The sequence below is a fragment of the Schistocerca serialis genome, chromosome 4, assembly GCF_023864345.2.
Source record: "Schistocerca serialis cubense isolate TAMUIC-IGC-003099 chromosome 4, iqSchSeri2.2, whole genome shotgun sequence".
Lineage (NCBI taxonomy): Eukaryota > Metazoa > Arthropoda > Insecta > Orthoptera > Acrididae > Schistocerca > Schistocerca serialis.
In genome coordinates, this window is record NC_064641.1 from 553247480 (window position 1) to 553264162 (window position 16683).

General features: G+C 41.7%; 1 protein-coding gene across 1 annotated transcript in view; it reads left to right on the forward strand.

Annotated features, from left to right (window-relative positions):
• Positions 1 to 16683, forward strand: part of LOC126474605 (LIM domain only protein 3-like) — a 1048859-nt gene that overhangs the window by 374805 nt on the left and 657371 nt on the right. Inside the window, exon 2 of the mRNA XM_050102081.1 lies at positions 14674 to 14752. The gene's annotated coding sequence lies outside the window, so the exon portion shown is untranslated. The remainder of the gene's footprint in view (positions 1 to 14673; positions 14753 to 16683) is intronic.

Consider the following 16683-nt stretch of genomic DNA (forward strand, 5'->3'; position numbering starts at 1 on the left):
GGTGGTATTATCATACACAAGAATGATTCTGAAAGTTCGTCGGCTGTGGAGCTATGTGAATGTCCATTTTGAGACCGTTTTTAATGCTTCTTATCACATTCCATCTTGTTAGTTCTTAAGAGAAAGAAAGTTTGTATAGTTAGAGACATTTTTGTATTTTCTCAATGCCTTCCTTCGATCCATGTGGACTTTGACACATTCTGAATCCCACCAACAGTCTAATGATCGATGAGTAGTTCGCCTATGTCCTTCTTGAGGTACTGAAACTTCCGCTGCTTCATTGATAAGCGATACCAAGACTCCATTGTCTCAATGACCGATTCCATTTTTTTTTCTTTTCAGTAGTGCTTCGAATAGGTTACAAATGACTTTGTTTATGTACCATTTCCGGCGTCTCCGAAAGTCTCCCTAGGTTGTGCGTTTAAAGTATCCTGTATCACTTCCCATGTCGTCCCCGTAGACAGAGCAGGTGATGCAATCGTTGTTTGGAAAGTTTGTCGTTAGGTGCATTGTATGCTGTGGCCAAATTCAGATTGAGATCCATGAACCGCAGTCTGATAACCACTATTTGGAATGTATCATGCTGAGTGCCAATGTTGACAATGGTAATGATAAAGTGGATATCTTGTTTTGACAACAATTCTGCACGGCCGTAGCCATCACCCCTATCTTCTCTAATGACAGAGTAGCCCGAGATTGTGAGAGTTTCTTTCAGTTTTAACCATGTTTCGGTGGTGGCGCAAATGTCTACATTGACTTAGAACAGAAAATGTCGCAGGCCGTCCTTGTTTACCTTGAGTGATCTTGCGTTTCGTCAGATGATTTTCGGATCTAAGGAGTAGGGTCCACATATTCTGAATTGACGTCCTGATTTAATCTGTTACTAGTGCTAGAGTGGACCCATTTATCGTTCACCTCAGCCATAATTATACTTACGATGTTTGGACCCATTACTAGCCCGCTTATACGATGTATTGCTCATCACAGCCATCGTTATACTTACAGTGTCGTTAACGAGATAGTTACCAACATCACTCTGTTCGCTGAGTCTGCGAAATTGTGGTGGTTAAGTGTTGGGAAGTTGAGGCTGGTACACCTGATCCAGGGGAGCCATGGTTTGGTGGGGCCCTCTATGTTCAATAGCTTTTACACGTTGCTCATGGTGTAATCGGGCATCCTGTGTGAGAGGAGAGGGCGGCGGCATCGTTGGCGAAGCCACTGGAGCCAGCGTTCCTGACATCAGTGGTTTTGTGGACATGGGCAGGTTTGGTTGTTGCTGATCATAAATTGCGGTGCTGATATGTGAATTGGTCCGCTGTTGAGTCTTAGCGGGTGGTAATAGTGTGCCCGGTTACGTAACGTTTAGGGGAGAAGTAACTGCATTCTCATAAGACCTATTTTCAAACACAGTTACTGCATCTCGGAAAATATTATTGAGATACATTGGGCAGGCTCGATATAGGTCATTGTGACCACCAGTACAATGAATACGGGATTGCTTAATTGGCCCTCCAATATGCATCACTTCTGTGGGGGTTTCCTCAGACCGCAACATTCCGTGTTATTTCTGCACTGTTTTCTGCCATGTCCAAACAGCAAACGATTACAGCATTGTAATGCGGAAAGTACATACACGTCCACTGGACAGCGAACGCCATGAATATAAACAAACATTGCGAACCGCTTGATCTTAATGTTGCAACACAAACAGTAGACTGCTTTGTTACCTTCTGCTCATTCACTACTATAATTTTACTAAGAATCCTGATGGCAACTAACTTCGCAGCAACACGTCATTTCCGTTAGTAATTCGTCCTCCACTAAGGATGTTTCACCATTACTGATTAACTTGTTTAGAAGTGAAGAACTTCAGGACAGAAGACTTCAAGTTTGATTTGCCTAAAAAAGGGTGTTGAACAAGGGTATTGGCAGTTAAAACTGACACAGTCTCAATTTTCACATGTTTTTTTCCTGCCGCTGTAATATTGATTATGTGCTTAAATAACACATTTCAGTCTAATAACTGTGCCTAGTGCCCTAGGCTGAAGCCCCCCCTGTGCTTCTGTCTGTACTTTCGGCAATAAGATGAATGGCCCTTTGTCGGTAGTTGCGTATCAGTTAACAATGCAACGTACATCTTGGTGGGTGGCGTCGACATTTAGCACTTACTCCATTTTGTCTTGTTGATCGCCGTCTCGTTTCTCCTCCCTGCGATCCCGTTGGCATTTCTGTGAGGTTTACAGGTCTCTCGCTGTAGTCGTCTTGGTACGTGGAACATTTTGAAGTGTGCCTGCATTGTAGGAAGCGATGACTGGGTCGCTGGTTACTTCACTGATGGGTGCATGAAGTACATCAATATCCATAGTCACACTGCGGCCTGGTTTTGCGAAATCTGTGGAGCAGGGAGTCTACAGTTGCCAGCATGCGTGGTACTGGTCGCAGCGTACCAAAAGTTTAAACTGTTTTTCAGGGACTACGGAAGTTTATCGAATACCAGAACGAATTATCACTGCTTACACTGCAAGACCACTAGCCGGGCAACAAGTGATTACTGAGTCGGAGCGCGCCGTTGTTCACAATTCCGCCTCTCGAAGCGAAGACTTGCTGAAGATGAACTAGCGAGGCACAAGATCGTGTATGTTACAATATCGTCTTCCAGTGAAAGACATGGCAGCGGTCCCATTCTGTTGCGAGCAGTTGTCTTCCACGTGAAAACTTCTCCTCTGTGAATAATATCCTGTTACTCCTGTGGTTTCTGAGTACAAATATCCCGCCATTCTTCAACGGTGTAGATGACCTTTTCCCATGTTTCGAATGTGAAGCTCTACAATTACACTGCATTCACTGCCACCTAAATGTTGCTGTGGACAATGCTACGTGTCTAGATCGGTGAAGTAGCATCTGTACCAAAAACTAAGAGATGGCCCGAAAACGAGGAGATGGTGCTAAATGGAATGGACGGTGACTGCTTGTAGCGCAGCATTCCATTTCCGAGTGGCCTGCAGCGTTACTGGATATACTGCAATAGCTGATAGCTATCCCAGTCTTCTAAACTGCTGAAATTAGCGACAGTAGTTTTTCCCAAATGGAGCTACTCATGGTCCACGTTCGAGATGCTGGCACCGGAAATCCCAGTAGCTGTGCAGCCTCGGAGTGTCTCACGCAGCGAGTACTTCCCAGGTGGCCTCTAAGAAATAGATATCGCGTCTCTTACCCCCCCCCCCCCCCCTGTACTTGCCTATGATGCTGGTGCCAAGTGCAAATTAGGACTCGCCGAAATGTTCCATCCGGCCTGGCCGTGCTCAGAACAGCGCTCCTGATTCCCTCTCCAACCCCTCCCTACTCCATCTTTATCACACACACAACCACACACACACACACACACACACACACACACACACACACACACACACACACACACACAATACCTGCATGTAATTTAGTTGCTCTCTGCTATAGATATATAGGTCGAATAGCCTATTAGTTTGGTAAAAAAATAGAAAGACAGTCGCTGCACGATTCAGAAACAACATTAAGTGTGTGGCTCAAATGGCTCTGAGCACTATGGGACTCAACTGCTGTGGTCGTAAGTCCCCTAGAACTTAGAACTACTTAAACCTGACTAACCTAAGGACAGCACACAACACCCAGCCATCACGAGGCAGAGAAAATCCCTGACCCCGCCGGGAATCGAACCCGGGAACCCGGGCGTGGGAAGCGAGAACGCTACCGCACGACCACGAGATGCGGGCATTAAGTGTGTATGCAGTGTGAAGTATAAATGGCGATCGATAGTTCCCAACAATAAACAGGAAGAATATTATTTTCATCAAGATATCCCCATTTTATTATCATGGAATACGCATATTCAGAGCGTCATTGATTTTCACTAAAGTTGCAATAGTTGATGTTTCAGATTTATAAGCAACAGTGAAATTTAAGCCGAGCGTTTATTGTAATCACTTGGAAATACCACAGAATATCTTACTTAGGATAGCTAGCTCAGCGCGGTTTCCACGTTTTACGAATGCAACTTCCCGCTCGGTCCACACCAATTAATATTGTAGCATTAATTTAATTGTTGTCAAGTGCTTGCACAGCCTATGTTTGCCGTTGTGATGACTCGTGAAAGAAAAATTATTCTATTTGGTAACTGTTGACAAATGTTGTGCGATCCTTTTTGTTCAAATTCGATTACTTTAGACATACAAGTTATCCGAAATGAGTTACCGAGCAGAAATTTTTAAAGAATGACCACACCTTGTACTTACCCCTGTCCTTTCTGTGTTTCTACTTTCATTATAGAAAATTTACCTTATTTAAGCATGGTATGCCGTTTTTTATGGCCTCATGCGACACAAAACTGAAATTGGTTGTCACACACAGCTCTCGTAATTAGACCGTCGTAATTTTAATTAATATTTTTATTCACTTCCCGTAATTATGTAAGCGTTAAATATTTGCCCACAAACGAATAATTTGATATAATTACTCATTAAATGGTCCATAATTTAATTTGTTTTCCCCAGGTAGAGGAAAGTTAGTTAGCACGAAATTCGTAATCGAGCCTCTGTGAATGACCACTTGGAACGGCATTTACGTAGCTAGTGCGCATGATCAGCGAACACCTGAGAAATAACTGGCCCCTGTGGCCGAGCGGTTCTAGGCGCTACAGTCTGGAACCGCGCGACCGCTACGGTCGCGGGTTCGAAGCCTGCCTCGGGCATGGATGTGTGTGATGTCCTTAGGTTAGTTAGGTTTTAGTAGTTCTAAGTTCTAGGGGACTGATGACCTCAGATGTTAAGTCCTATAGTGCTCAGAGCCATTTGAACCATTTTGAACCTGAGAAATAAAATCAAACCAAGGTTTCGTCAAAGAGGAATCAGAGCAAGGTTTACAATTAGCATTGCCTGTGACAATTTCGAAGATTGGCCACTGAGGAATAGTTAAAATTACTTGTTATGTTATGCTACTCACACGTAACTATTTTAGCACAATATCTGTAAACTGTTACGGCACGGAGCAGTAAAGCATACTACAGATGGAAACGTTTAATATACCTGAATCAGTTTTGAGCTGCAGGCAGCTGTGTTGTTTTGATGTTACCGCATATGTGGTCTTGTCTACCTAATAACTAATAATAGCTCACGGCACGGATCAGTAAAGCATACTACAAATGGAAACGTTTAGTATTCTGTGTGGCTGATCCCGGCGGAGGTTCGACTCCTCCCTCGGGCATGGGTGTGTGTGTTTGTCCTTACGATAATTTAGATTGTATGTAAACTTAGGGACTGATGACCTTGGTAGTTAAGTCCCATAAGATTTCACACACATTTGAACATTTTAGTTTAGTATTCCTGAATTAGTTTTGAGCTGCCGGCAGTTGTGTTGTCTTGATGCTACCGCATATGTGATCATGTGTACCTAATAACTACAAACGAAACATCAACACCCGGCTTAAGGAACACAAAAGCATATTCGGATAAATGTGCAGCATCAGATCGTGCAGTGGGTGCAGAGAACCACTAAATTCATCTCTCTGGTGCTATGATTTAATCAACATGCAATCATTAATATGCCAGGATATACAGAGAAGCCATAGAAATTGAAAAGCATAAAAATACATTTAAACAGGAAAGATAAAGGATTCTAATTCAGCAAGTTCTGAGCCTTAGTATTAAATAAAGCAAACAGCGCTAACTGTTCCCGTAACTTTTAATTGTTTGTTTGTGTGTGTGTGTGTGTGTGTGTGTGTGTGTGTGTGTGTGTGTGTGTGTGTGTATGTATGTGTTTGTGTAGGGGTGATGGTAGGCGGTGAGCGGTCATCAGTCTGGTTCGACGCAGCCCTCCAGGAATTCCTGTTTGTGCCAAGCTATTCATCTCAGTGTAGCACTTGCACCCTGCGTCATCAATTATTTGTTGCGTTTGTTAAAATCCCTGTCTTTTTCAACACATTTTTTACCATGTTCAGCCCCTGCATTGTAATGAATGTCTTCTTTCTATGCTATAACACATGTCCTGTCATCCCGAACCCTGTTATAAGAAGTGTTTCCCATATATTCCACGATTCTGTGGAGAACCTCCCCGTTTGGTTATACAATGTAGGCTTTCACAGCCGGTATTGTCTTTAATTAAGACTTTCGCACTGATAGGGCGTGGTCGATGTATGAAACTCTCCCCTGACGTTTCGTCTCCGACTGCGGGAGACATCCTCCAAGGTAACGCGGCGAATGAAACGTCAGGGGAGAATTTTATACATCGAAATTTTAATTGAAAAGCTCCCCATTTCTTATCATAAAAGGAATTAAAATGAACACCAATACAACTGTGAGTGGTGATTTTCTTTATTGCCCCAACTGGTTTTACTGCATTAAAATAGCATTCTCTGATGAAAACAACGTCACATTAGTGCATTCTTGCAACCGTGACAGGTACGCCACCGCACTATTCGCCCCCTACGTCATGTTTTATTTATTTTCGCGACTTTCCTTATTCAGCAATTCGATTTATGACTACGAACGTTGGAGGCGTCCTGGTGCGCTAATGTGGCACTGTTTAAACCTGAGTATATCGTTTTACTTCAGCGAAACAATAAAAAAATCATTAATTACAGCTGTTTTGCGGTTCATTTTACTTTATGATTAAGTTTAAGAGCTGCGGCCACCCCAGTACAAAGTTTTATATGACCATTCCTTATCGTATTAGCGAACCTTTATTTTCGATATTCTTCTCTAACACCACGTCTACAACGCATTGATTCGTTTATTTTCTGAATTTTCCACAATCCATGATTCACTACCATACAATGCTGTGTGTCAGACGAACATTCTCAGAAATTTCTTCCTCAGATTAACGCCGATCTTGTACACTGCAGGTTCTATGACACATGTTGGTGCCACTGCGCAATCTTATGCAGAGATCTGATGACATCACGAACCGACCACTCGATGGATACGGATAAACTGTTCAGCTCTCTAAGCTTATCACAAACTGTTACCTGATTCGTTGTAGCCTCTGTTAATGTCTCCATCATTACGAGACGGAACGTCAGGCACGCATGTATACCTTGGACCACTGAATAGTGCCCGTAAAGCACAAATTACTTTCAGATTCATTCTAACTTCCGTAGGCATCTTAATACCTGAATGCTCCTCTTGAGGTGCTCAGCGGCACTATGCTTTCATTATGTGTGCATAGTTACTCCCACGGTTTTTATTTAACTTACATGTAAATTAGACGATGATATAATTAATTAGTGATGTTAGCAGCGATTGGAGGCATTTGATAGATATAATTTACATTCTAAACAGTTTCTGCATGTTACGCTTGTTTGCTCACAAAATTTAACATATAGAATGTTAGTGTTCATAAAAAAATATTCATATGTCACAGAACAGTAGAGGATTTTCTTCTCCCTCATTTTACGAATGTAAAATACTGGGTTGGTGCATAAGTCCCTACCGTTCTTCCGTAAGTTTAATAAACACAACACATACACATAACAGAAACTTCAGTCGCAAATAATATATTCTCCTTAACTATTTACAAAAACCATCCAACGCTGGGTAACTTTTCGATTCAAACAATGTAGAAATCACGTGATTTTGAGGCGAAGAACTCGTCTAGCAATGTTCTGAACACATTTTCACTCGGAAAGGACATTCCTTGAAGGCTGTTCCATAGAGAGCGGGAAAGGTGAAAATCTGGGGGTGGAAGATCTGTTGAATAAGGTGGCTGCCGAATGCCTTCCCAGCCCAACTCCTGTATAGAGTTTTTTGTCAGTCTACTAGAATTCCGGCACACGTTATGTCTAGTACCAGTTCACGCTATCTACCTCGTATTTGTTCTGAAAGACGTCTCAGTTGTTGACAATAAATGACAGCAGTGATGGTTACACTTCGAAGAAGCAATTCGCAGTACACCCAACGTCGCTTTTCCACCAGATGTATAACATTATATTTTGTGGATGAGCGCAGGTCTTTATGCGGGGAGTTTCTGCTTTGTCTGGGCTCAACCATTCCATTCTTTTTCTTATATGGCACCAGTTTTCGTCACCAGTAACGATACAGTATAGGAATGGTCGCAATGACGAGCAAGCAGAGATGTACATGTAGCCATTCGCTGATTTTTGTGACATTGGCTATGAGTATTTTTTAACCTTCCCCGTCGGATGCAAATGTCACACGTCTGGCAGTTATTGAGTGCCATGTAGTTAATTGTGGATTAATGTGTTTAAATGATCTTCATCAAACCGAAAAGATCTTCCCGAACGTGGAGAAAAGAAAAAAAATGGTTCAAATGGCTCTGAGCACTATGGAACTTAACATCTGAGGTCATCAGTCCCCTAGAACTTAGAACTACTTAAACCTAACTAACCTAAGGACATCACACACATCCATGCCCGAGGCAGGATTCGAACCTGCGTCCGTAGCGGAGAAAATAAAAAAGAAAATGCTTTTTGCTAAAGTTGCAGTGCACAGAATACTGAAATTCAGGTACCATGTGCATTATGTAAATCAACAAGGCATTAAAGGTAATTGTGACAATTATTCACCCTGAACTGTATGAATTACAATTTTCCTATACAAGAAATATCAGTTTTGTAGTCAGTATTCTACTTTGTTTACATTTATACATATTCCACAACCCCAGTTACTTGGTGGACAATAATGATCTATTTTTTTCTAAAGGTAAACGTTATTCTACTTCACTTTACAAAAAGTTATATAGATCTGAAAGAAAAATATATGTTATAAATGGGTCTCACATGCAAACAACAATTTAAAAATTAACACAGAGGAGCTTACTCCTATTTTGTTGCATAATCCATGCAACAATAACTGGTACTTACCACATAACTTCAACTTACACTTACGATGGACCTAGAATACTGGAGACATTAAATCAGATATTTTCCTTTTAATAACCATGAAAACAACAATTAAAAAAGATTCAAGCAACAATTGTTCTGCATGCTTTTATTGATCGGCATTCAGACACTACCCAGCATTTTAATCAACAGACGAACAAGAATCTGAGTGAAGAAAATTGAAATATCATTTAAATCTGTAACATTTAAGACCACTACATTCAAACAATTTTTTAAACATAACAGAATTTAAAACGCACAATATGATGTGTCATCTTCTTACGGTGAGAGAAAAAATCAAAAATCAACTTCAACAGTAACAAGAACTTTATTAAATAATTTGCACTACTGCCACTGAAAATTCTTCTCAGATTATGTTGCATGATGAAGATACCATCCACTATTCAGCAGATTAACGAACGCATGAATCCTCTTGGGGGTGGAGGCTGTGAATTATTCTTGGATATTAATCTCAACTTACGAACAGTGTACAAGGATGGTAATTCCAGCTCTGTAGCCTCTGCTGCTTCAGTGGTCATTGTACTACAAAGGCTGATATTAGGTATTTCAGGATGTAACAGTGCTTCCCGATGCCTTCTAGAGTGATGTCTGTTAGTTGGGTGCAGCCCTTTAATTCCAGATGCTTAAGTCTGCATAGGCATTGAATGAAACTGAGGACACCACTATCAGCAATATTATAACAATGGCTCAGAATCAACATTTCAGTGCTGTGGTTATGGACAGCTAAGTAGGACAAACCAACATGTGCTATCTGCTGACACTGACTGAGATCGAACTACCTTAACTCCTTGAAACGAAAGGCATATTTCAGGCTGACATCTGTGATTTTGACATTAGCAAGTCAAAATGATCCTTCTTAAAACCATTTTCTTGCCGTGCCCTGTCCAATGGCATTATCGCCTTACAAGGTGAAAATGTTTCTGGCTCCCTCTGCTGCTGGCATCTCTCTATCGAACTCAAACAGAAAATTATGTCCTAAATATTCCGGTTTCTCCACTTGGCACTCCATTTTCTAGCGTGGACAGCTCCACTCACTGTCTCCAAATGGCAAAATTACAGTATGTAAACTCTAATAACAACAGTGAACTACAAATAAAGAATATCAATCGATAGATAAACCCATAGCAACCGGAATACCGACATGCAAAACAAAAATTCTACAACTTATGCACCAAACCAATAGCTACGGCCCCAACACGCGCCTCAAGAGATGAAATTACGAGGGCAAATCATTTCATGTTTCGTTAATAAATCATTCTGCTTGCTTTCCAAAACACTTCTAGTCAACTGAAATGCAGTTTTGCAGACTCTGCATAATTAGATTCTCAGATTAAATTATGCTCAAATTTTATTAGCAAGTGTGGTGGCGCAGTGGTTTAACCATTAAACTCGAATTCGGAAAGAGTGAGATTCAGATCCCCGGTTGACGATCCTGATTTAGGTTTTCCGTTATTTTCTTATATCTGTTAACAAGGACACGGGTTTTAAGGATTTGAAATACACACTGCCGATTTTGCTTCATATCCCTGTCCATACAGAATTTTTGTACCAGATAAAGTGATCAAGTCATCAAGCTTTATCCAATCTATCCAATCATTCTTCCTGTTTTAGTTTTCTTCTGTGACCAATATATCCCTCAATCTTCCCCTAAATAACTTATTTCAAAGCGTGAGTGAGAATGTGACAGACACGATGTCCTTGTTTATTAAGTATTCGCCCATGACGTACTCGTACGAATAGTTACCTTTTTCCGAAGGCAGTCTTCAAGATGAATCTCAGGTAGTTACCGGCACGTGAAGCAGTATGGGAAGTATATAAGCGAAGCTGAGGCGGATGGGAAATCATTCTAGCCAAGATGCGGGCCGCAAACTAGGAATTCCGTCGACATAATTGACTTTGACAGCGATTGTTATGGCTTAGCTTCTGGGAACGAACGTCTCGGAAATGTCGAAGCCAGTGGGCTTCCTGCGCCTTACGGTCTTGAGCACCTGTTACAGTGGCTGAAGGACGGAAAAACCATTATTAAGCAAAGCAAGGACGTCAGTGCCTCGTTACAGACTGTTCAGCTGTAAAGCAGGATAGGCGGTGAGCTGTGACTGCTTTGACGAGAGAGTACAATGCTGGGGCAGATCCACGTGTTTCGCAGCACATCGTTCTGCGCATGTTGGTGAACGCGGGGTCCCGAAGTAGACGTCCACTACCTTTTCCCATATCGATCTAACGACGTTGTCGATTACGATTGCAATGGTCACACTTAAATGATAATGTACCGTGGATGAATGGCAAATTGTCGTCTGTTCAGATGAAACTCGTTTGTTGTTACATCACGTCGATAGTCATGTCGGGTTACACGATCCTCCAGGCGAGCGACTGCGTGTTTACGCACCGCGCAATGGACTCTGGCGCTATCGGGAAAATCCACCCGGCCTTAGATGAGACCTTTGGTATTCATTGAAGGCTAATGCCTTCTGTGAAATAGCAGAACATTATTCCGGACCGCCTGCATCTCTTCATGCTTGATACCTCCCAAGACGGCGATGGCATCTTCCTGCTGGATCCGTGTCACAAGTGAAGAATCATATTGCACTGGTTTGTGGAGCATGACGGTAACTTCACGTTGATGTTGTTTCCACCAAATTCGTGTGATCCAAACCCGACGAAACACATCTCAGACGCTATCGGGTGCCAGTACGTCGCCCACATACCAGCACTCCGTAATTTACGGGAGTATCGCGAACTGTGCGTAGGCATTTCATGCCACACACCTCCGAAAACTTCCCAAGGACTTGGAGCATACATGTCTTGTAGAACTGCTGCATTCCAGAGGTGGACCAACATGCTATTAAGCTGGAAGTCATAATATTTTCTTTTTTTTTCTCTCTCTATGCGCTTCAGCCTTCGTCTTTAACTTATTTTTAAACTGTAGTGGTAAGGTAACAAACACGATGTCTGTTTTTTAGGTACCTTCCTCTCAGGCAGTCGTCAAGATGTATTTCATGTAGTTACCGGTACATGAAGCGGCAAGGAAAGTGTATAAGAGGAACTGAGAAGGATAGGACATCAATCTAGCTACAACAGTGGCCGCAAACTATGAAATTCACTGGTATACGGTACAAAGGACAGCTTGTTACGGATCAGCGCCAGGGAACGAAAATACTATCATGTGCCGACAACAGAGATCAATTAGCTTGGAAATACTAGTCCTTTCTTATAAAATTAGCCGTTTTCATCGATACATGCAGCAAAAGACATACTGGAACAATCAGCATAACGTGTAAGAGGCAGCAGTCACTTCGATCAGTAGGGAGGTTTAAAAATTTATCATTAATGATATTGTAGGGAGGCTTAAATATTTATCGTTAATTATATTGTATCGATAAAAGCCGCACACTCCGTGTATGCTTACGCGGCAGAACGATAGCAAAAAAAAACAAAAAAAAAAAAACAAAAAAAAAACACAGTGATCTGTCTCAGTATCTTCAATGCGGCTATTAAATTAGCCAAATTTAGCTCCTGATCACGATAACAATCTCCTCATAAATCAGTTTTCTCCTTAAACGGACGAAATTATTTTTTCTGTATGAAAACACATTAAATTAATCTACAAGATAAATAATTACGGAAATAATTGTTCCCCTTGAAATACTGTAAAAAAGCAATTGTGACTCATGCCCAAATATTTTGCTTCTCATTCATTGAGTAAAGTGTCACGATTTTTTAACTAGAAGAATATATGATGCTGATAAAAGTGCCAGATCTCACCAGTAAGACCACGGAGGCCCAACTCTCCGAAAGTAAAGTAATTAACGATGTATACAGAGGTGACAAAAGTCATGCAGTACCTCCTAATATTGTGTCTGAGCGTCTTTCTCCCGGACTAGTGCAGCAACTCGGCGTGGCATGGACTCCACAAGTCGGTTGAAGTCCCCTGCAGAAAGACTGAGCCATGCTGCCTCTGTGGTGTACACAATTGCGAAAGTGTTTCTGGTGCAGGATTTTGTGCATGAACTGACCTCTCGCTAATGTCCCACAAGCGCTCTATGCGATTCATGTCGGCGATCTGGGGACCAAATCATGCGCTCGAACTGTCCAGAATCTTTTTCAAACCAATAGCTAACAATTGTATCCTGGTGACTTGGCGCAATGTCATCCATAAAAATTCTATCGTTATTTGGGAATATGATGTCCATGAATGGTTGCAAATGCTCTCCAAATATCTGAATATAGCCATTTCCAGACAATGATCGGCTCAGTGCGACCAGAGAACCCAGGTCATTCCATGTAAACATAGCTCACACCATTATCGAGCTACCATCAGTTTGCACAGTGCCTTGTTGACAATTTGAGTGGGGTCTGTGCCACACTCGAATCCTACCATAGGCCCTTACCAAAAGAAATCGGGATTTATCTGACCAGGCCACGGTTTTCCAATCGTGTAGGGTCCAACCGATACCGTCTGGAGCCCAAGAGGGGCGCCGCAGGCGATGTCGTTCTGTTAACAGAGACACTAGCATTGATAGTCTGCTGCCACAGCCCATTAACAATACATATGTCAGCACTGCCCTAAAAGATACGTTCGTAGCACGTACTACACTGATTTCTGCGGTTATTTCACACAGGATTGCTTGTTTGTTAGTATTGACAACTCTACGAACTGGCTTTTTATACCTTGTTACGCGATGTACCGCCATCTACACATGTGCATGTCGATATTCCATGATTTTGTCACCTCACTGTATATTACTAACGCTGACAAGCAGAGATTTCAGAACTGTTGCGGGCAGTAGCCGGTAGTCCCTAAATATCAGGGGACTATGGCAAGTGAACGTTGCAAGGCAACGAAAGAGAACACGTTTAAAATAAAAATAAGAAACATTTCAGTAGTGGTCATTTAGTGTAGTTGAGGTTCTCCAGCGTGATATCGGATGGTGTCGCTAAAATATTAATGTACTTCGACAGAGCTGTTACTCTTCACCTTCAGGCGACATTATAACGTCTCAGTGGAAGGCTTTAGCAGAGCTACCGATGCTTCATTATAGCAGTTAATCACCAGAGGGCGCTGTGCCCAGTTACGCCGGAAATAAGCAACATCGCTTGGCACAAATTCACTCGTGTTTCAGGACGACAATATTAACTCCCTTGTGTGATTTCACGCCCACTGTCGACATCGCCATATAGAGCCGATAAGTACGTGCTTTGTCAAAATATTCTCTTCACTGTCACTGTCAGCTGCCGCTTTCGAGATCGTTAATGACGTTTCACGAATTGGTGTACTTACTGAACGTTGGTAACCTAAAATCTGAAACGTGACACCGGAGCGAAAGAGAGATGAACTGTTCTCATAAATGGGCAAGTTTTGTATAAAGATCAGAATGGTTTACTGCAACTCCCGGCTACCTAGCATAGCGACCAGCATATAATTTCGCTCGCAAAATAAAATTGATACAGTATTTTGGTTTCACTTTTTTAGATTTTTTTAATGCAGTTCTGGGATTTTTAGGAGTAGGCTATGTCATACCAATATTTCAGCCAATGTGCTGTTCATAAGTTATTAAGATGGATCTTGATCAAACACAGCAAGGATTCGTATCGGATTAATACTAGACACAAAACTTCATTTTTCCAAGAGAATCAAGTAATCCCGAAGCAGTAACCTGTTCCTCCTCACAACTTATTGGTGTGACCTGTAGCTTGAAATAAATTAAACACTTTAAAAGCCATTATTCTTCTGCAGTTACCAAGTTCCTCTTATATCCAAACCGAACTCTTTACTTCTGTTCCAGGTTCACCACAGCGACGTCCTAGTGTCGACAAGCCGACAGTCATGAGAGTTCTCGGTTCTTTCTCTGTTCTGGCGTAAAGGTAAGAAAAATTACTGGTAACCGAGAGTTACAGTAAACCATTACGATCATAGCAGAAAGCGATAATCTAAAATCTATTCTTCACATACAAGCACGAAAGTGAAACGGCCTATTGGATAGGTTCGTGAACGGTGTTAAGCTGGCCCTGGGTTTGCACCCATTTTCGTCCAATCCCTGCCGTAGTGAAGATGAAGATTCGTGATTAGTTGAGATAGATTGAAACTGTCACCATGATTCAACAAAGTTATAAATTACATATCAAGTAATTTATATGTGCTAATTAGGATATATCATGCAATCTGAATTCAGTTTTAGTGTCAAAAATAAGTTTCTATTTCCTGACGTTTGGTGTAAGAAAAGCATGATTCGCACTAACTTCTACCGGTGACATATTGAAAAGGAGGAAAGTCTCTGGCACAATATTCAGTGTAACATTTTTTTTAAATAAAGAGAGAATATTTTGAAGACAACGCTGTATCAAGAAGCATCTTTTTTGTCTGTAACGTGATTAAAAGGCTGTTCCATGATCCATCTCTCGTACAACAGTATCCAGGCTTAATTCTATCTGACGTCACACTGATCAACCACTCGAATTCACGTTATTTAAAAATTTGTTTTCTGCAATTTCAAATCAGCACACTACGGCACTTATTTATCGACCTAGTGACTCTCCCTGCTTTTCAAGTACTACTTTTAAATCTTCCATAGTGGCACCCTCTAAGTCATGCTAAGTTTTGCTGCGACTGCCTCAGTCTCTCTCAGATGTACCTCTGTCTCACAATCACTGACGTACTCTTTGATCGTAAGACACGCGCCTGCATCGAGGGCAAAAGCGAAAATTTCAAAAGAGATATTTATATACAATTATTCTGGATAGTCACTAGAAACGTAAATGTGCTTGACAGGATGGGGACTTGAGGGCCCTTTCTTCCGAACTTATGTTCAGTGCCTTACTACAGAGTCACGTCGTTCAAATGTTTCACAAGACATTCGGGAAGGTAAAATCTCTGCACGAATACAATGGCTGCGTTCTGACGTTCCTCGATCGAGCCCACTATTGGAACCATCATCTCTGGAACACGATTTTATGGTTGACAGATAAGCTCCCGGTTACAATCGTTGTGAAGGGAGAGTATTTGGTCAGCAAGAACGGAGAGGTGTTTACGCGACATTCCGGGACACCAGACATGTTATTATTGTCGTTTCATGTCGCATTGTTGATAATGATGCGTTTGCTCGATGGCCTCATGGGCGCTATTTGGGAGGACTCGGTAGTGTTCTGGCTTTCACACTCGCCATTTCTCTCATCGCCTTTCTCACGACAATGCACTCCACATGCATTCATCGCAGTCCCTGACATTAAATACACTTAAGATACTTGACACGCAAGCCGCAGAAATGGGGCCAACGTTGATGAGTATCTTTTGGTTTCTTAAATTACAAAGAGGCATTCGTCATCAAGTCGCCCTATGATTGATAAGAAATGTACAATGTGGCGTCCCTTCTTTACCACGCGATCTGTTCGAAGAAATCCTTGAGAGTAGTCAACACAGCGTTATATTCTGTGGCACATACATATCAGAGTAAAAAGTAAAATGAACGAATCCAAATAGAGCTCGTTACCACTGTTTAGTTAAAAAAACATACAACAAGAAATTATTAGATTACAATTGATGGAACCAAGCTAAATCGACGTGTAAGCCAGAAGGAAATAATTTGGGTGAAGGACACGGTTAAAACAGGCTCAGACGTGGTAATTGGATGTCTCTATAGGCCCCCTGGCTCAGCAGCTGTTGTGGCTGAGCACCTGAAGGATAATTTGGATAATATTTCGAGTAGACTTCCCCACCATGTTATAGTTCTGGGTGGAGATTTTAATTTGCCGGACATAGACTGGGAGAATCAAACGTTCATAACGGGTGACAGGGTCAA